The sequence below is a fragment of the Falco peregrinus genome, chromosome 3 (genome assembly GCF_023634155.1).
Source record: "Falco peregrinus isolate bFalPer1 chromosome 3, bFalPer1.pri, whole genome shotgun sequence".
NCBI lineage: Eukaryota > Metazoa > Chordata > Aves > Falconiformes > Falconidae > Falco > Falco peregrinus.
In genome coordinates, this window is record NC_073723.1 from 104987067 (window position 1) to 105008981 (window position 21915).

Here is a 21915-nt window from a genome sequence, read left to right on the forward strand (position 1 = left end):
TCCAATACCTGTTTGATTTCTTGGTAGTCCTCTTCACCGAGTTCCTATAACCCCCGTGCTAGTAAGCTAACTGCAAACACAACTCTTACTAGCTTTACTTTTATTTTGGTTATGTGTGCAAGGTTGAATTCACTGTTTTGTAGAGGGGCAAGGTGAGTTTCTTGAGCTTTTTTTATTTATATCAAATTCTAAATAGTTCATTGTTTAACAGTGAACTGTTTACCTTAAAGCAGTTTTACTGAATTAACAGCATAGGATTATCCAACTATTGTGCTATTTTGCCCTTAAGCAGACTTTCAATAAAATGACCGAAGTCAGCCGTATGAAGCTTTAATGGCTGGTATTTGGGGACTATGCAGGGGGATTGTAAAGACCAGCAGCATTTTACTGACTTCATACTCTTTCAGCAGCAGTTACTGTGAAGCTGTGTTGACTAGTCCGCTGGAGACTTTAATCCCTTCTGAATTTGCGGTTGAATTCCATCTGGCCCTGGTGATTTACTGTCTATGAGTTCCTCTGCTCAGTTCATAACTTCCTCCTTTGAGATTTTGGTGTCTGCTAAGGCCACATTCTGATTTTCCATGAAAAGGGCTTTCAGAATAGGAATCTATCCATTGTACTAAAAGGAAAAGACAAAAAGCACAATTAACTTTCCTACTACTTTTCTTAAAGGGACTGAGGGCTTATAATCCTTCTTGCTTCTTACTTAACATATCCTTCTGGTTTAACGGTCTTTATTGTTACATGTATTTCTTCTCATGTTTTCCTATTATCTACTCTAATTTCCCGTTTGAAACTCTTATATCTATATTATAGATAATTATCTATATTATAGACAATATTCTAAAGTGCCGCATATTAAGGGGGCAATTGTCTTTCTCAAGGATGCTGAGAAAATTTTGTACTTATTCTCTGAACTCTCCTGATTTTATTCTACCTCCCTTGAATCCCATACACAGAAGCTCCTGTTGCAGTTTCCAAAGTGGCTCACCAATTAATGGAATGGTTTTTGGACCCCACTCCCACCCCCATTCCTTTATTCCCTTTTCTTTTATAACACAATACTGGTGTCTTTTCTCCTACAATTTTTATTTTTGTTAACTGGGGTAGGTGAATGCCCACCGCCTGCACCAAACACAGGGTAACTAGGATCAAAAAAACCCCTGCAGATTTCTCTTTAAGAAGAGCAACCAAGCATATTCTTGGTCATGTGTGGCTAAGCCCTCTTACGCCAACTCGAGCATGAACACCTAAAGGGAGCCAGGTCTGGATGCACCCTGCAATGGTTCTGGATATGTCTAGTCTGCACTGTGCTGTGCTCTGCCAGGCACAGACCATCTACCTACCTCTGAATGAGCTAATCCTGACCTGGAAAAGAGAGAGTGCATGTTAGAGAGATACTCCACCCAAGATAATTCCCTAATTACCTGAGAAGTGGAGTTAATTAACCTGGGCAACGACTGTGCTGCTTCTCTGAACTGAGCTGGTCTCTTCGTGTGCTTTGTGATCTGTGGATGGACAAACTTGTGGGGCTAGCTGTGATGTTTTTATTCAAATATGCTCTGCGACCCCCTTAATGTATCAGGACCTCATGAATGCTGAATTAATTAACTTTCACTGTGATTTCATGGCTATTTAATGATCTCTTTGTTATCGGTGGAGAATTGAGGCACAGAGCAATTAGGGACTCTCTCAAGGTCACCCAGGAATTCTCTGGGAGAGTTGGAGATTGAAGCCAGCATTTCCTATCAGTGATTTAACGACAGCACTTTTTCTATCTTTTGAAGAGTTGTGGACAGGTGCACTGGCTTGGAAGCTGCATCCCAAGGATGACTGGCTGCAAGTTGTTGGTGGGGGGTGTGCAAGATGATTAACTCTCAAGAACTGTGGGTTCATCCAGAGTCTTTTAGATAAACCCTCGCTGTGGCACTGCAGCTCTCTTTCAAATGCAGGAATAAGATTAAAGGTGACATTTGAGCCCAGAGCTCCTCCTCAGGCAGGACAGAAAATAAAACCAAGTGAGTTCTCTGGGTTTTTCCCCAGCCTGGAGATGCTCCATTGGCTAGAATGTCATTTCTGATTTTATTTGTGCTGTTGTCTCGTCCTCTCTCATTAACCCCTTCTCCTGTGTGAATCCGGCAGATTGCACTGAGCTCTGCCCTGCAGCCAAAATGGCTGTTAAGAGAATCATTCTGCCTCTCTGAACAGGAATCCCCAATATGTGGATTTCCTGCTCATCTCTCCAGGCTCTCCTCTAGTTTTTCCTGCTTTGCATGCTTTAGATTTTAACTATTTTGTGGCTCTTCTTCCTCCCTCTCAACATCCAAGTCTATGCCACCTCTCCCCTTGCTAACATAAAATACTCTTCTTTCCTACTATACCTCCTTAACACTCCGCTTTGAAGATGGTTGTAGGAATGGAGCCAGGAGCTGGCAGACCTGTGTGCTAGCCCAATAGATCTTGCTGTGTGTTTTGACAAGTTGAATTTTATCTTCCTACCTGTCTCTTGCAACGTGTGCCAAGATGAAACTTTGAAAGTTGCTTATTGAGTTTTCAAGATTTAGTGCCTCACCACTGCTCACCAACTTTTCTTTCCCATGACTGCTCCATAGCAGTGGCTGCCTGCCATGCTGTGTGGTCTTGACAGATTTTTGGTAATGCCTTTCTCTGCCTCTTGGTAGGTTTTGGGTAAATCTTCTACTTTATCTTCAAAGCACTTTGCAAATGTTAACTCATTTGCATGCCATCTCTCTAAGGCACATGGCATTATAGTTCTTTAACAGAAAACAAGAGTAAGTCATAAAGCAACTTCAGTTAATTTACCCCTAATGTTACACCCTAACAACTGTTCTGAAAAATATATTAAGTGGACATTAATTTGCTCAGAATTTTTACATCTCCATCTACCATTTAACCTGCCTATTTCCCAAGTAATCTGGTACCCAATTATTTGGGAAAAGGTTGCTGTTGGCATCTGTACTGCACAAATGCATCGTATTATCAATAATATGTCATTTAATAAAGCTTCCTTCTTCCACTCCCAGCTCACTGACAGGAATGTGTCCATTTAGATCCAGATCCTAAGGATTTTCACCAGGCTCAACTCCCCAGATACCCTTCAGGAAACATTCCTGATTTTCTTTGCACCTTAGTTCCTTACCTGTGCAACCTCTAATCTGTGTTCTTTAACACAGAAGAGTCTCACCTTTTACTTGTTTCATAGAGATTAGGTAAGTATTTGGCTCACACTGGCAGTCCAAGAATGGCACATCACTAGAGTGTACTGGAGTACCCTTTTTATGAAAAGCAAGGCTTTTGAAGAACTAGTGTTGTGTCACGCAAGTGAGGACTGCTAAGAATTCAGAGCTTGCCCTTCCTTGCAACTTTAATTGCAAGAGAGACAATGTGGGATGGACTAGGGTACTAATGGTTCTGCTGCTAGACATCACCAAGGGTTGGCATTTGAGTGAAGAGTAAAATACAGAGAATTAGGGTAGGTATTAGTAAAGGATAGTCTATGATTCAGCAGTAAAAATGGAAAAAGAAAAGCAAGCAAAAATATAGGCATAAAAAGGGAATAATTCCCTGTGCTATTTTATTAATGAAATGGAGCAGCTCCTGAAGACTATATCATGTCTTCTCTTTTCAGATCCACTCAGGTGAATCGGAGGCCTTCCACATTGCATAAAAAACCACAAGACACTCTCTTTGTGTGAAAATTGGAGTTAACTTTCCCCCACTCCTGGTATGAAGCAGGTACTGTGGAAAGGGGCTACTATACACTTTGTAACTGGGGTCTGGATGGGCAAGGGGTGGAATATGCTGCTGTCCGTACAGGAGTTCTGAGATTCAGACTTCATTACATTATTAGTGAATAAGCTCTGGAATATTCCCAAGTAATGGTGTAGGCCACTCCTATAGTCACTGAAGCAGAAGGAATCACATAACCTGGGACGAGCAGGCAGGAGACCTGCTGATGTTAGGGTTTTGTTAAAATGTAAAGAGATGGGGATTCTTCTCTATCAAATGGATCTTGTAGTTCTTATTTGTGATTAAAGGAATAGCATTTTGGACGATGTTTCAAACAGAGAAGCTAGCCCAGGACTGCTTGTGCAACTATGTCTTGGGACCACTCTTTCCCAAGGTGGCCATAAGATGCACTGTAGGGTAAGGAATGGGGACAACCACACTGGTCCCAAACTAAGAGTTTGGTTTCAGAGGATAACACAGGGCATAAACAGGTAATCCCCAATAACACTGAAGGGCTGTCTGCAGTTACGGTTTATGTAGTGTGGTATGAACAGGGATGGTGCTCCCAGCTGTGTCTGTAGTCTTAAAGATTGCGTGCTAAGGGGGATTGTTGTGTGGGCACTGCTGAGACACCTATGTACAGGCATAAAACCTTGTAATGGGTGGGACCTACCTGATGAAACAGTCCAGCTGGGGGTGGGGTGTTTGAACGTGTGCACATATTTTTTTGAGTAAAGGTTTGAGTGTCTGACTTTGATTACACACACACATATATGCCTCTCAGAAGCAGTCATGAATGTATGGTGCTGCAGGTTGAGGAGGTGACACTACTGAGGGATAAGGGAAGGGAAGTTCAAAGCTTAGAACTGCAGCTAACATTGCTGCCTCTGCTACCAAATAATTATCTGAACGACCTTACACAAGACCTTAAAGAGTTCTTTGCAGCAGCTTCCTCACCTATAAAATGGGGCAGCACTCACCTCCCTGTATATGTCTGTCACGTGCCCACGCCTTGCTGATACGAGGCATAGTACGAGTTGGGGTATTAAGACAGGTTTGTATGCTTCTTTATGTGCAGAGGGAACTTGAAAAGAGCTTTGCAACTTAGGAGTGTCTGTCATTTGTTTGTTGTTGTCATTCTTGTCTCCCTAACAGACATTTGATAGGCCAATGACTGTAGGATGATACTGTACCAATAATTCTGTGATATAAAAGCTGAGAAGCACAAAGCAAATGAAAGGATATGTATGTCCAGATGAACGAGAACATGTGTCTCAAGATGTGGTGCATATTTGCATGTGTGCATGTTACATAGGTATCTGCATTATTTCACCTCTGTGCATCTGGCACAATTGTGTATCATGCATGTACTCAGCCCTACATGTACGAATGAGTGCTTAAGCACACAGAAGAGTGTCTCTGAATGTGTTTTAAAACCTGTATTTGCACTCTGGAGTGTCTGTATCTGGCACAGATATCTCTGTGTGCAGTCAAACACAACCTTTTAAATGTGTGGCAAAATGACAACTTACTTTGGAAACCATGACTCAAAGGTATGGTGCAAGACATGTCTTTAGAAGAATTTTAAAAAATGGAAACAGTGACTGGATCATTATCAATGTTTTGATTACATAATACCTAGGGTCTTGCTGCAGATGCAATGTTTTTCTCCTTGGAATATCATTCAGGTTGAAGAGAGCAGTCAGGTTGGCTAATTTGGTTTGAATGAGTACTCTCTAGAGACTATGTGACTACATGCTATCAGAAGCACCTGCTATGTCTCACCTGCATGGTGTAGCGTACTGAGTGACTGCTTGAGGTAACAACATACAGAGCAACCAACAGGAACATGAATTCCTGGCTGCTTCCACAGAACATGCAGTTTGGGCTCTTTGTTTATCATCTCACAGTTAACTAGTAGCTCATAACCCATGCACCATGGGCAAGTGATAATATTTAGAAAACACTTACCTATGGTTCATGCTCCTTAAGGAGTATGTTGACCAAGTTAGTGTGTGTGGTATATTGTTACTCCTGAAAACATCATGGTTAAAAGCCCCTATTTACAGTGGTCCCATTCCATCTAAGCCTCACACTTGTTTTGTTAAGAAACACTTAAGAAGGTAGTTCTTATGTGCTATGGATAGCAAAGTATGCCAGTATCTAATTCCACTTGAAAATCTGAAGATTATTGAACTTACTTTGCCATCTGCTATACCACAACATTACCCTTACTTCCAACTCCAGGGTGATGCTTTTAACATATTGCATGTGAGGCCATGGCCCACATGTCCATGTTTTGTTCCTTTGTCTCGCAGAGGCTAGCACATGCCCCTGATGGCCTCCTAGGACCTGCCCACCACTCCTAATCTTTCTTCTGCAGTGAGTCTTTCACCTATTTCCAAAGTCAAAAGGTAACATTTCGACTTTCAGCTGCAACTCCGTGCCCCTTCACTTTGGTTTTTTCTTCCCTCTGCCAGTCTATCTTCCAAGGACCCTATTTGGTTTTAACTTCTGGGACTTCTAGTTTGCATCCAATGGACTCCAGCACCACCTATACAGTGCAGAGAGCCAATGCCAGAAAGTCATACCAGGCACTGATTTTACTCTCCCTCTCTTCTGTGCTCTGCCAGTTCCTTGATTTCTTGTTTAGTAATGATTTACACATCATGTAGTTTAACAAGTGGGTCTCTTGAGTTCCCGTCCAGAAGTTGAGTGGGTGTGCCTTTTTAAATGTCCGTTCTGTTGTACTGACTCTTTCTGTACTTCAAGTGTAAGTGGAACTAAAATGCACAACAAAACTAAGATGTGAACAATATTTGGACTGGCAATTCACTCCCACTTTGCTCCAGGCTGGTGGGGCTGATGTATCCAGTTTTTCCCCAGTGTTAACTGCAGGCAAGGGCACCTTAGGCTTCTGAGTGCATAAGCGGGCTCTCATGTACTGTTGTAACCTGTCAGCTGGCTGCTGGAATGACAGTGCTTATTCAGTTGTGTCTCAAGAGATGGTGCCAGCACCTGTTTGAAAGGGAGATAGCATTTCAGCTTGGAAAGGACTGACACATGAGCCTTTCCCCATTGCAACATCCTGGTGCAGACCCTGCCTGATCACCTGGCATTAACAGGGTCTCCAGGTCAGCCTGGGAAAGGAATGGGGACACCTTTGCCATTATTTGTTGGAATTGCTCTTGTACTTCATTAATCCGATAGCAGACAGGCTACTTGAAGCATACTCTGAGGCCCCACCCATTCGATGACAGAGACTTTTCTGCCAGCAGAGTGGACATAGAGGAGTTTTCAGTGGAAGTCTGATCCTGTGTCATCGTAACCCCAGCTTCCTTTTTTCCTTATTTCAAGCAGACTGGTGTACACATGCACACACACGTGCCCTGGAAATATGAAATTACATCTCTCTTGCAAGACTGGCCTACTAAGATTTAATCTGTGCAAGAGGGGAGACCTGAGAGGAGAAAGGGGGTGCTCTGATTTTGCTGTTTCCTGGATCCTAACCATTCTGCTTGGGCTTCAGCTCAGTGAGTCTTTCAATCGGCTCCCCCTGCCCCTTCCTCCTTTCCAGCCTTTCATGAGAGCTAAATCTCTGTTCCTTGGCTCTCCCCAGTGGAAGCCCCACTTTGGAGAGGCAGAAAATCTCTTCATGCAACCCGGCCAACTACACTTTCTCAGGAGGGAGAGCAAAGGAGGGAGTCAGGCCTGGGCTATCACCTGCCTGTGGTCTCATCTATCACCTTGAATTGTGTTGCAGGATAAAATTACTCATCCAAGCCTAATGGTAAATTAAATCAAGTCTGGAGCAAAGAGAATTAATGGACTGTGCACGCACATGCACACGTTTTGCAAAGTGGCTGTGACCCAGAGAAAGTTGGAAGTGCTTGCCGGAAATCATGAAGCCAATCACAGTGTAGGCTAGGGAAGGCTGCAAGAGACCTGCATCCCTTTGCAGAAATACATTGGACTGTGGGACTAGCTCCCACCTAGTGAAAGCGGAGATGACTGTGAAGTCATCTGTGCTTATATAAGGATCTATCCAAAGGGGAGGAGTCTCTCTCCTGTAATAAGGGCCTTCTGTAGATGGGGTAAACCATGGAAGGGGAAGGCTTTTAGCAAATGACTGTATAAGCTGTAAACGTATTTGATGAAAGCCAACAGGATCTGCGTTTTTCCTGGAGAAATAGCGGGCTGTGTAAGAGCAGAGACTTGGAGATGAACTGTGTGGGAATGTCTAGTGATTGCAGAAGTCAGGGGTCAAAACTCAGGACAAAGCAATTCTTAAAGCTTCTCTTTGTGTGCCTGCTGTTAAAATACAGCATACCTTGGAGGAGTGAGTATGTCCTAGTCTGGGAGCTAGGAAGCTTAGGTCCTTTTCCCTGCTGGGCTCTCTGCAGTAGTCTGGGACAGGCTCTGTGGGTTCACTGTAGCTTCATCTCTCAAGCTAAGCTGGACTGGAAAAGTAGGAAGTCATCAGGATGCCCTTCAGTCTTAAAAATCTGAGTGTTACTGGCCTGAATCAGTGAAGAGTTGGCAGTCTTTGATACTCTGTGCCTGCTGAGTAACTCAGGGGTGTAAGCGCTACAGATATTTAGCACCCCTAGAATGCTTTGTGCATGAAGCACTTTACAGAAGTCAGGCCCTCACCAGTGCTCCTGCGACCAGCATATATTAGTCCTGTTTCCTGTGTTGGGGACACTGAGGCACAGAGTGACTGTAGATGCCAGGTGCTCTGACTATGCCCTCCCCTGTCCTCCCCTGCACTCAAACTGCTAGATCACATCACCTTATCACCTGAGAATGTTTTTCAAAAACAGCTTCATAAAGCTTTTCATCACCTGCAGCAGATGCTGTTTGTTAGCTTCTTGAGGGCAAAAAAACCAAAACCAAATGAAAACTCAACCTTCCCCTAACCTGCCACACAAACCCCCTATAATAAATGAAGTAAATGTGCGTGTGTGGTGGGTAGTTCATCCCCAAAGCAAACAGGGTAGGTTCTCTCCCTCTCTTGGGTTTGGCTAAAAAAAGCAAGTAAACCACACAGGAAGCGCGTCATGGTGCAAACTGTAACCAGATGGCAGGGTGAGAGCGTGGGAGGGGAGAGGCAGGGTTTCTCTGAATGGAATATGCATGTCAAAGAGGAAAACTACAGAGGAAGGCAGTTACCAGAAAGACCTCTTGTTTGTGTGACAGTTTGGGTTGTCCCCCAGCCATGGCCAAGAGTCCTCCCTGGGGGGAGCGTTGAGGGCAAGGGGGAAAGTCTGTGACTGAATCCGAGATTGCTGGGTGCTGCAAGCGGAAAATAAAATACTGCAGGACTCCCCAGAATCAGCAGCAGCCCAAAAATCACCTCACTCAGCTCCTTTCTTTTTCTGTTTCATTGCTGCATACTATTGGACTTTGTCAGGTACTGCTTTCTCTTCTCCCTTGTCACCTCTTTCCTAAGATTCCCAGAAATAAGTTTCTGGCCCTTCTTTTCTTCCTGCACCATTCTCCGTGCCTGTCCATCTGCCTGCCCCAGTGAAAGGGGGCTGCCAGGGTGGGCCTGTGGGGCCATGGGACACGTCAGGGAGTCAGCCTGGCTGGGCTCAGTAGAGGTGGGGTGCTTTGCAGGTACCTGATGCAGGTCTCACACCTTCCCTCTCTGCTCCCACCTCAACCAGCATCCTGCTGAGATAGTTCAAAGACCATTCCTCCTAGAAGGCCTCCCGTGAGGCCTCCTCACAGCTGACAGGTGGGCATGGACATCGGCTCTTGAGTATTCAGTCTCTGACACGAGAAGATTTTTTCTATGCCCTGTGCTCTATTTCCCTCTCTTTAGCGGTGCCTCTCCTTTGCACACTGTGTGAGGTGGAGAACGAATGTGTTCTTCCCCCCATGGTGGTTATGTAGGGTGGTTTGTAGCAGTGAAACAAGCGTGGCATTCATGCTGTGAAGTGGGCATTGCTTTTCCTTCTGTAAAATGTGAATCCCCTCTTGCAAAGCAGCCAGAGCTCTTATTAAACCCTTTTTCCTTCAGTGTTGGTGCTCAGGCCTGCAAGGAATGGGGAAACTGCACCATGCACTACCATAAAACAGCTCCAGCTGTGGCAGAGCCTGTGGGCATGAGTAAAAGTTCTCCACCTCTTCCTGTCACTTTGGTTTGGCTCAGTCTTGTCAATGTGTTGCAGGTGATTTTTTGGCAGAGGGGATCAAGAAAAAAGCATGAAAGACATTACGGAGAATGGGTGAACAATCAGAAACTTAGTTCAGCTCTGATGTTTTGTGCATGCCTGTGCACACGTTCCCAGAGTGTCAGCAAACAGTATACAAGTCAAGCATACATGTCCATACGCATATTATTTGAAGCATCATCAGAATGTGGACAAGCTAAGCAGCAAGGAAGCTGGCCTTGGTACATCTTGAGAATGTTCAGTTTCCATATATCACTTGGTCACAGTTTTCCCACAAGGCATCAGCGACAGAAACTGCTAATAATATTTTGAAAAATGTCTTGGAGCACTCTTCAAATATTAACCTTCATTCTGCCTTAAGTAGGAGTGATGTTCATTCTCATTTTAGATGGGGGAAACTGGGGCACTAGGAAGTGAATTGCCTGAGGCCTTGCAGTGAATTGCTGCCAGTGCTGGGAGAAGAGTTTTGGGCATTCTGATTCGCAATCTGGGACTTGGGTCTCAAGACAATTCTCTTTTTTCCTGTCTTTCCAAAATTTCCCTCCCTTCCTTCTCTCTCTCACTTTCCTCTCCCCACCCGTACTAGCCTCAGGCATCTGGTCTGAAGCTTGCTGCCATGACAATAGGCTTTGGTGAATCTTTTAAAGAACAGCTTGTTTGGTTTTGATATGATGTTGGCCAGAATTAAAGCGTGTTGGGAGGGTCTTGGGGTATTAACCACTGTGTGAGTAGAGGAGCTGACAAGAAAAATATGGTGAGGTCACCTTCTTTAGTAGTTTGGGAGAGGCTAAAAATATCCTTACAAATAAGGAGAACAACGGGAAATGTTTTCTCTCTGCCTCCATTCCTGTGCTGGTCAGTTTTTGATGCTTTAGGGAAAATCAGCTGGGAGGGATGGGTGCTCTGGTCTCAGCTCTTACCACTTGCAGGCTTCCTGGCTAACTGCATCAGGAGATTGGGTATAGTTTAGTTTGGCTGTCTCAAACCTGGCTGACTTCACAGATACATCCTCTGGATTTCTGAAGGGCTGAGAGATTCTACAATTGGTGTAGTGCCCAACTGTTTAAATCACTAGGGTGAGCGACAGCTAGGTCCTGCAGGCCTGAGCCGCCTGCATGAGAAGCTGAATGGCTTTGTATGAGGTAAATGGTACATGCATGGGAAGGTAATCAGCTAGTGAGGGCAAAATAGGGGAGAATGTATGAGAGAGTAGATAGTGAACACAGAGAGAGAAGAGAGTGAACACAGGCAGGAAGGTTTGTGAATAAAGTATGGCAGGGCTCATTGATAGGAATCTGAAGAGAAGCATGGTATCTAAATGATGTGTGGAGTGAAAAGCACTGTCTGACTATATACAAAGGTGTAAATAAGAGGTTTATGGTGTGTGGCATGTGGAAACACAAGATGGAGAAAGGAAAGTTGTGATCATGAGGTTGCAGAGTGGGATCTGCCAGGAGCAAGAAGTAAGGGTGAATGGAGTTTGAATGTCTGTTTGGACAGAAATGGAAACAGGCACGAACTTGAGGATGAAGACGGGGATGGAGTAAACATGTGCAATGGGGAAGGAAGATTTTGTTGAGGGAAAGGGTGCGTGTGCAAGATTTGGATTTGGTCAGTGCTCGGAGGGCTTTGCTTGTGCAGTGCAGTAGCAACAGAGAGAGCCGGGGGTCCTCCCATCGGCCTGACTGTTGTGGCTCCAGATAGCATGTTGTGAGTGTGGGGGTTTTGCCCCATGGCTAGAGTGAAGTTATGCATTTTCCATCCAGAGACTGTTTCAGGAAAGGGCTGCTGCAGCTCCTCTGGCGAGAGGGAGGTTTGGGCAGATCTGCTTCACCAGCCAGAATGACAAGGGAAGGGCAGAGGAAAAAAACCCAACACACAAATAAAAAGCCATCTGTTTGTTCCCCCAAAGGAGAGGCAAGTGTTAGCAGCCACACACACACACACACTGGTTCCCAGAGAATTAGCATGTCTATAGAGCAAAGCTTACGGCTCTATATTTTTCAACAAGATATTTTTCAACAAAAAAAAATGCAGATTTTTTTTCTCCAGTAAGTACTTGTGTTAGCTTATGCTTTCCTTCCCAGTTTCCAGCCCAGCAATACATGGGCAGCTCCCACCCCTTGAACGTTCAATTATGGCTGTTGTATGCTAGTGATGCACCATGGAGTAGCTTGGTGGGGATGGCAAGAGTTCTGGAAGGAAGGGTGGCACAGGAGGAAGTAAACACCAGCAGCACTGTCAGGATCTAAAAGCAGTACCACTGGAGCAGAGAGAGGGAGTTCTCTCTCTGCTTTAGTCCTCATCCCCCTCCACTGATATAAGTGGGGACAAACAAGATGGAGTCAGCTGTGGACACACTGGTAATTACACCTGTGTTTCCCTCCACCATCCGAGATGTGATACTCTCCCATCAGCAGCAAGGAGTGGGTGGGTCCACAGACTTCTTGGGTTGAGATGTGACTCTGCAGGAAGTAATGGAGATAATCTTAAATTCTGGGTCTAAGTAAGTGTATGGACTGTGGCAGCCATTCTAACCAAAGGCGTAAGATTTCCAGAGCCCATCTGTGGGAGTAGAAGAGGAGTCTAATCTGTCATTGCCAACTGAGAGTGTCATAGAGATACATGCCATATAATGTTTTGTCCTTCAAGGTGAAGACAGGGGTCTAAAAGGAGCCCTCTGAATTAAGTCCTCAAAGGTGAAGGAAATTAAGTCTTCCAGGGAAACTGAGGCACAGAGAAATGGGAGTGACACAGATTCATGAGGATAAATAGTAACAGAGCCCAAAACTGAGCTTCCCAAAGCAACTCCTGCAGATTGGGGTATCAAGCTGCCATTGCTTTTACCCGAAATACATCCTTCATTTTGCAGGTGAGACCAGAACTATGACTAAACACAAACAGTTAGCAGCCAGCCTCCACGGTGGCAATGTGCTGCTTCACAGGTGACTGCACTATTTCTGAGTGTTGCAAGCAGGTAAATCTCCAATGACAGACACAACCGATAGATTTAATGGGTCTGTTTATGTGGACAACTGCTCTTGCACAGCAAGCAGGGTGGTGCACTGCTAGCCTTAGGATTATAGTGCAACACTTAATGCAGTAGACCCCTTCCTATCTCTGCAATGTTGCTCTTACAGACAAGAAGCCTGCCTTTCTCAGTGGCAACTGCTGTGAGATGAATGCCACAATTTGCTAGGAGTTTGGACCCCATTTCTGTTGCAGAGTTTTGTCTTGCTTCTCTTAACTGTGTATGTGTTGCTTAATCTCTGAAATGGGGCCAATGAGCTACTTGTGGAGTTGGTACTGAGGAAGTATGTGGCCCCAAGCCCCTAATCCTTCAGAAATACATACCTTTAGGGGGTGTTCATATTCAAATCCAGACTGTATGGTTTAAGCTAATTGCTGGCCAATATTAGCAAAAAGCATTGACATGGCATGATGTTCACTATAACTTGTTCCATAACCTCAGTGAACTCTTTCATGTCTTCAATGGGTAAGTCAGGTTTTCCTTCATTTGAGTGTTTGGTATTGTTAGGAAGTGCTTCTTGATATCCAGGTCAAATATTCCTGATCCTAAATATCTCCACCTTTATACTGTCCCAGAAAGATAGGGTGAGACTGGCTGCCAAATTAAGTACTGTGTCTCATTCTATGAGAAGGGTGTCTGAATGCTGCTGGGATACATCTGTTGGCTGGTACTAGAATGCACCAAAATGAGACTAGAATTAGAAATCACATTAGCCCTCCCATCCCTTCCTCTTGGCAAGGGGTGGGGCAGGAGAGGATGGGAATTTTAGAAGGCAGTTCTGATGAAATCCATCTCCCTTTCCTGGCCCTCTGCATGGAAGTAATCCCAGCAAAACAGAGATGCAGATGGTCTCACCCCTGGAGCCAATGCCTATGTCAAGAGCTTTAGAAATGTGAGACCATACCACCAATGAAGTTCAAACAGCACTGAATATCTGCTGTCAACGCTGAGTAGACTCCCCACCCTCCTCTTCCTTTTTTTTGTAGTTGCTGATGCCTTTCTTGTTTTGTTTCTTTTTATTTTGTTTTTGTATGTTTTGTTTTCTGTCTTTAGGTCTTCTTGGGGGCTTAAATAAAGACTGATGGAAAAACAATCAGTCATACTTGGATAGCTCTGCTAAAGGATAGAGAGATCCTGTTTTGAGATCACATCTGGAGGGGTATTTCTAGTTTTCTCTCTGTATCTCTCTGCCCCTATCTCCTATGTCCTTTCACCTCCCTTCACCATTACCACTCATCAGAGTTTCAGTGGAAATATTGAATAATGGGTACTGTGGGACCCCAGGCAAGCCTCACAGATCACAAGTCCAACATCTGACTTGTACAAACAGAGACAATGTTCACATTGTAGCCTCCTACCCTGTTCTGCACACTGTACCCTGGGAGACAGTTTCTCCTGCTCTCTTCAGGCTTCTCCCCTGCTCTGTGGGCAACACAGCCTCCATGTTTATGGTCTTCCAGAATCCACCTTACTCTTTTGGCACAGCTACATCTGTACTGTATCTTCAGCAGAAGCTCTCCTGCTGTAATGATACCATCCTGTGAGTAAGTGTGTAAGTTTTAGCTCTTGCTGAGCCTTCTGTTTTGGTAAAGTGAATGTAAGACTGCATGTTTAATTAAGTCTGGCTGTCCTCTCAGGCTCTAAGTGCAGGTTATGGACAGAAGTCTCAACTGAACTTTATATTTTCTAGGCCACATATTACATGAACTGCTAAGCTGGAAGTAGTGGCTCTTCTCCGCTGTAGCGGTCCCAGTCACACACTGATTGTATTTCAAGCCCTGCCGATTCATCAGATATCACACTTTACATTAGCCACTGGTCCCTCAAACAAAATGAAAAAGGCAGGGCAGATTGGTCTGGATGCTCCCAGGGCTGGGGCATCCCAAGCCCACTGGACCAACGTGCCTCAACAGCATCTGGCAAACTGCTCAAGGAGAAAAGCCTCAGCACAGAATGGCCTTTTGGGCTAAATTAGCGTGCAGGTTTGAAAAGATTAGAAAACCGTTAATGGGGTGGCTGCTGACATTCTGTGCTACTCTTTCTCATGTTAGATCATGAATCAGGTTTCATCCAGGTCTAGGAGAAAAGCACATGTGTGTGAGCTCTGATGTGTTTCCTCTGCGGTACACATTGCAGGGAAGTAAATAAACTTTTGTCCATCCATCCCAGAGAGCTGTAAGTTGTGAGCTTCTTTGGGAGAACATTGTGAAGAGCTACAAACTGAAAGAACAGCCACTGAGCTTGCTTTGAGAAGATACATAAGAGTATGCGTACCTACTCAAACAAAATGTATAATAGAGGAACGGGTTGAGAGGCTACCAACACTGGCTGTTTCAGAGTGAATTAGTTTGACATTTAAGAATCTATTTCCAGGTCTCATTGCTTTTGCACCTTTTCCCAGCTTTCATTTTTTGAATCATTTTCTTGAGGTTTTTTTCTCCTTCTAGTCCTGATTTTGAAAGGGGACCAATATAGTCAGCTGATTAGCCCTCTCACTTTTCTTAGCTTTTTCTTTGTTGTTTCCAAAGTAATAAATGTCAGGGATCAAAATAAATCCATATATGTCTGGAAGAATTCAGAGCACTTGGACATGCAACAATTCACTGAGTATTTAGAAAGAAAGATAAAGAATTAATCAGATCAGCAAGCACCTATGAATCTAAAGGAAATATAACCATGATAAAATTCCTGATGCTGGAGCAGCATGGAATTTAATCATTGGAGATTTTGAAAAGCTTGTGTATGTTTTGAGACATTTTTATTCTTTCAGTCATGTCTTTTGAGATAAAAAGTAATAAGCTAATTAAAATGTACCCAAGCGTGGCTGTGAGTAATAAGATGGGAGTATGGACATAAAAAAACCAACCATACATACATACAATCCTTTCATCTAGCTCAGGGTGTACAGTCATGTTTTAGTTCTTTGAACATCAGTGATATCAGTGGGAATACATATTACATTAAATGCTTGGACAGTCCATAAACAGGTCAGACAGGACTTAAGTGAAACTGGAAAGGCCCTATTTTGCTCTTGTGCTGGTCAAAAGCTTGTATGACAAGCAGAGGAGAAACAGTGCTGTAAGTGATGAGGAAATTAAGCCCTGGTCTGGCCAAAGCTCCACAGTCAATGTATCAAGGATAGTTCCAGAGACAGGTGGCAAGTCCAACGGAGTCACGTCAGTGAACATGCACAGCACATGAATTACGATTAAGAGTATTTACCTATCTGTTGGAAAGGGCTGGAGAACACTTACTTAGTAGTGCTTTCTGATTTTGAATGAAGAAGGGAGGCTGAAGGGCATTTATTATTTAACTTCCTGGTCTTGGGGATGCATGGGTGAAGCAGTGTTACTGATCTTCAGGTGAGCTGCAGGCTGCAGCTTCTGGGCAGTATTCAGTGCAATTGGGCCAACAGAGATGAAACTGAGGGAAGACCTGGACCTTTGTTGGAAAGATGGTGTGTTTTCTCTTGCTAAGGCTACAGATTTTGGAAAAAGATGGGAACGCACATGAGCAAAAGGCTTGAATGCGTGGACAGAGTAAGGCTCCGTTTGATAGGCCCTTCCTTTGAATTTTTCTTAAAAAGTGTGCATGAATGGTGGCATGCAGCTATTATTTATTTCTTCCTTCTGATTTCAAAGTCCACATGTAGGTGTGCCTTGCCCATAAATTAAACATTCCAACATAAACAAATGGCTGCTCATAAATATCTCCACCTTAACCCATCTCCTTTTTCAAGAGTCTTGGAGGGAAAGAGGTGGGCAAAGAGACTTTCTCACACACTTTAGCAAGAGAAGGTGCAAATAGAACTGTTAAGGTCTTAGTTCTGATTGTTGGGCTATACCCAGCTTTTTTCTCACCTGTTGTTCTCTCATCTGTGTTGATGCCTCAAGCATGAATCAAACCAGCTGATCATTTGCTGTTGCAACAATTGTTCTCCTTCATCTGACGATGCTGACAAAACATGGTATCTTCTTCCTGCTCTAGACCTGTGCCCTCACTTCCTCTGCAAGTGGATGTTCTTGCTGTGCCCACAGGTAGTCAAGGCTCATGCTGCTGTGCAGCCTTGCATATTGTCACAGTTTTTGCTTCTGTCGAGACAAAAGACTGGGATGGCTCTTCCAGAAAGCAAGACCCCCTGGACCTACAGCATAAACACTAAGCTGAAATCCAGTGAACCTGAGGTGAGATGTGACTTGCCCTTCAAGAACAATTTAGAAGGTAAGTTGAAAAGCATGTGCCACCTAAGTTTGTAGACCTTTTATTGATCTGTGTGTGAATCGTAGTGGCTTTACAGGAAACTGAAGTGGGTACAGGCCGCCCTTATATGCTCTGCCCACAGACTGTCATGCACAGCTAGAGGGAATTGATATCAGTTAACATGGGGCTGAACTGTACCCCATTGTAGAGATGTATAATTAGCACCACTGGGAACAGCAGCATTAAGAGAAATAGTGGGACTCATTTACAGTCAGGCCAAATGTCAGAGCCAGAAAAGCAGTCCTTGCTCTAGCAACACAAGCGCTCTCAAGGAGATGGTGTGAGGTTTTTCACAGTTGACTCTGCTGTTCCTGCAGGGTGGGTGCAGCCAGGAGCTCCATCACTCTCACTCTTCCTGCGAAAGCACTGTTTCCATTTCCTGCCACAGTAGTGAAAAAAGCCTTCATATTGCTGCCTCCCCCTTGCTCTTTCAAACTCCCTCTCCCCCGTTGAGTCTGCTTTTTGACATACAATGTGCCCTGAGGAAGATCTGAAAAACTAAGCATGCTAAAGGGGTACTCCCCTTCCCACACACATGCTTACTGGGCAGGCAGCCCTTGGTAATCTATGTCTCATTCGCAGAAGTGCTTGCTCTTGAAAAGAAATGCCTGGTGGTTAAAGTGGTTCCAGTAAAACACCTAGTGAGTAGGTAGCTCATTTCCATAATACAGAGAAGTCTCAAGAAAATAAATCCCTGGGGACTGGTCTGTAGCAGAGAAATTACTTACCACTGACAGCAAGCAGGAGCACCATGTTCAGTACTGGTTCAGGTTTGCCCAGTGCTAGTTTTGACCCTTGCCTGCTGTAAGGCTGCTGAATGTAGTTTAAACTACATATGTCTGAAATCATATTGAACCAGTTAGAGTGGTATTTTTCGAGTGCAGAATGGGGATGGGGACAACTGGGCATGCAGAGCTGATGTCATTATTGTGCCCTTCAGTAAGGGAACTGCACCTTACCATTGCTGTAATTTCTGTCCCTTGGAAAACTATGCTCCAACTCAACATCTAGTTTTCCAAATGGCTCTGCAATGCTAGGTTTTTTCCAAGTGCTTTTCAAGCTCAGCTGGCTGACTTGCATCTGGAGGTCAAGTGACTTGCCCCCATAGATCATGCAGCAAGTGAGCACTTTGATCCTTGTCCTAACAGATGAGATCAGTTTGAGGCACTTCTGCTGCCAGTGTTGAGATCTAAACTTCAGGCTTTGGAGGCAGGGTGTTTCCTGGATTACAGAGCTGTTAGCCAGAGACTAAAGGGACCATGGGGAAAGGTTTCGCTACTTGCTTCAAATTTGACCTGCTCTCAGGTCTGAAAGCAGCAAGGCTTATTCTGTAAATGGACTGAAGGTGTGAACTGACTGTTTTATCACTCCATTCTTTCACCTCAGGGAAAGTGTAGACTCAGCATCACTCCAGCACTGCATTTTAGCTGCAAGGTGTTGGTTTCCATGGGCTATATACTCTGATGGGCCTGCTGGCTTTGACAGAGTTGCTGCATGTTTGACTCTTCCTGGAATTTGCAACCCTTATTAATAAGTTTCAGCTCCAGCAGCATTTTGAGCAGAACACCAGGTCAGTCCCAGGGCCTTTTAATAGCAAGAAATTGTTTTGCTGGCTGGGTGCTCCTGCAGTATATGCACAACAGCATGCAGGCTTTCAGAGCTGAGTGGGTATGATATTGTGGGAGTGGGTTGGAAAGGCTGGCTGTGTTCACTGAAACTGATGCCCTCCATCTGCTCTGTTATGGAGGCCTCTGTTGTTACATCAGACCCAGTCAGTGCAGGTGTCCTCTGTGTCACCATTTCCCATCATCCTTGGAAACCCTGTCACCATTAAGAGGGTTGAGTGAAAAGCAAAAAGTACTGCCTGACCACCTGCCAAGAATATCTTAATGCATAAAACCTCCTTTTGTGGCAGGCTCAGATGAAGTCCAAGGTATTCCAACTATTACTATTCTTCCTCTTGCAGGCCTTTCTAGCATCCAGCAAGGGGAGCTGAGAACCTGTTCCCTTCCCTTTCTCCATCACTACTGCATCCAGGCTGTCCCCAAGAAGGCAGCATCTTTGCAACAGTTTACAACTTGCAAGGGCTGACTCCCACCCTGCTGCATTTGTCTCTCTGCTCTTGCTGGACTGGGATTCTAACTGAAAGCTCTTGGATGGGAGCCTGCACACCAACAGGCTAATGTGCTAAACAGCTGTTGCAGGGCCATATTTCACATCCACACTTCACTCTCAGACCACTTGCTCTCTGCCCTGCGTCTCAGGAAGGCGACACTTTCCCCCTTCTTGCTTCCCACTTCTTCCAGCTTGGGAGGGTTCCCTTTCATGAGATATTTTACTCCCTCCCCCAGTTTCCAGAACTCTGTTATTCCCTCCTTTTTTCTCCCCTCGGGTGGTGCCTTAAACACAAGCAGTTAAGCTGAATTTACAGGGTCAATCCATAGAGTTATGCTGAGGAAACTGCCTGGTTTCAGCCCTTACCCTCCTTATTCCCTCTGCCCTTCCGGTGAGAAGACTTCACAGGGGACATGCAAAACAACAAAAGTTTAGTCTTGTTTTCTTCTATCTCATCCCAGGAGAAGATGGAGGCTCAATCACACTTTAGAAATTTGTATTTCATGTGGCAGTCTCCACACATCCATTCTGAGGCTCGGTGTTCCTGCACTAATCTTTGTGTTCTACTTTGGCATCAGCCTTGCCCCACTCTTGAGCAGCACATTCAACCGGCTCCCTAGCCTCATCCCACAGGGAACACAGAGATCCCGCAGGCAGAATCCAAGTTGTTCATACACACTCTGTGCTCCCTCTTCTGCCTCCCCAGCAGGTGGCCAAGGAAGAAGTCTGATCTCCCTTTCTGTGCTCTATGGGGAGTTCCAGGTCTCTTGCTCAATACTAGATTGCTTTTAGCAACGTTCTGGTATTAATTACAATAGGAACAGTGCTAGGTTTTTGGTTTATATGAGTCTGGGAGCCTCTGGAGGGTTCTGTGGGGTCTCTCCAATCTCGGTTTTTTCACATCCATTCTAGGTTTAAGTTAAGATAGAAACCCTCCCAAGGTTTCTATCGAGGACAGGATCTCTGTCAGGGAGGGAATGTGGTGGTACAGTGTTTCTGGCTCTCTGCAAGGTCTCAAAGCCATCTAAGTTGTCTCTGCAGTGCCAAGAAGGGAGGCAGATGCTGATAAATTCCTATTTCAAGTTTTATTTGTATTGGCTTCACTATGGAGAAATACAGTTTTGTCCTTCTCTGCTTCCTCAGTTACCATTAGGCAAAGGAGAGACATGTTGTCGACATGAGATCTGCATAGCAGGTGATTCCACAGTCTCAAAGCACAGAGAAGAAGGGAATTAAGGGCTGTCTCAAGCACGTAAGTAGTAAATGCTTCTAAAACCATGGTAGAAAAGAACACAGAAGATTCAAGCTAAAAAGTAAACCATCTGAGCAGCACCACAACTCCCATCTTCCGTGCTCTGGATGCCCTTTGGAGATAAAGCACCACTTCTAACTTCCTTTGTTTAGTGCCTCTGGCATTCAGCTTGGCAAGGCTATTTGCCTCTGATCTCAGCTTGTACATTCACTTCAATAACTTCCCATTTTGACTATCCTTTTACATAGATATATGCATACACACACACATTCACATACAAAACCACCCTTCCATGTAGGCAATGAGGTCAATATTTGAGATCTTTGCCAAAATTAGACTTTAAATTACTTAACTCCATTGCATGCATCAGGTTCATCTCAGATTTCCGTTTTCGCTGGTAGATGAAAAGTCATCAAGAAACTGATGAGCAGAGAAGTTAAATGACTGAAGGTTCACAGAAAAAATTAGTGACAGCTTGAAGAACAAACCCCAGGATTCCCAGCTCCCCATTACTTGCCCAGTGGCAGGTATGAGATGTCAGGAAGGAGCACTGATTTCCCTGGGGTCCCGCAGCTGGCAGATACTGCCCTTCACTTTCTCTACAGAGCAGCACAGCCACACTGTCACCACATACATGGAGCTCCAAGGCAGCTTGAAAAGAATGCCATTCATTCATATGAAAACCCCTGAGAGAAATGCCGAAAAGTAGGGAGAAAAAAACTTGGGGGATTTGCACATTTTTTCACTCCTCCCCTTCCTTTCCTTACCTTCATGCCTTGATTGGAAAAAAAAAAAAAAAAAAAAAAAGGCTTCTCTGTCTCCCATCTAAGCAGTCAAACACCACAAAATGCAGAGGCACCAGTGTAGACTTGCCTCTGTGAGCTTTTGCTGGCCAAATTATGTGGCAGTGGGTGCTGGGAGTGCACATGTACATGGAGAAGTGGGTAGAGAGGGGACAGAGCTGCTACCAAAAGGGGTTTTTTCTCACTTCTTGCCAACATAATCAAAATAACTCACTTACACCTCATAAAATAAAATGCAGACTCCAAAAGGCTTCCTTCCCTCCAGCAGTTTGTCTGGACCCCATTCCTCCAAGCTGAGCTGAGAAGGCAAGAGGGGGGTTTATTTTGGGTTTGTTATTGTTAATTTTTCTAGATAACAGGCAGAAGGTGCCGCACATTTCTGGCACAGATGAAAGTCAAGTGTTACTAAAGCTGCTGGCTTGATGGGGACCAAAGTTAATGTCTGGGGTTTTTTCCTTTTCTTTCTTCCTTCCTTTTTTTCTCTCTTTCTCTTCCCCTCAGTCTCTTTCAGTTTAATTTCATCTT

At 44.5% G+C, this 21915-nt stretch overlaps 1 protein-coding gene across 2 annotated transcripts in view; it reads left to right on the forward strand.

Annotated features, from left to right (window-relative positions):
* The window catches only part of LOC101915274 (ras and Rab interactor 2-like), an 80601-nt gene that overhangs the window by 53913 nt on the left and 4773 nt on the right, over nucleotides 1-21915 (forward strand). For both annotated transcript variants that reach the window (XR_008746450.1, XR_008746449.1), the window contains 3 exons: nucleotides 3650-3756; nucleotides 4906-5034; nucleotides 16948-17181. The gene's annotated coding sequence lies outside the window, so the exon portion shown is untranslated. The remainder of the gene's footprint in view (nucleotides 1-3649; nucleotides 3757-4905; nucleotides 5035-16947; nucleotides 17182-21915) is intronic.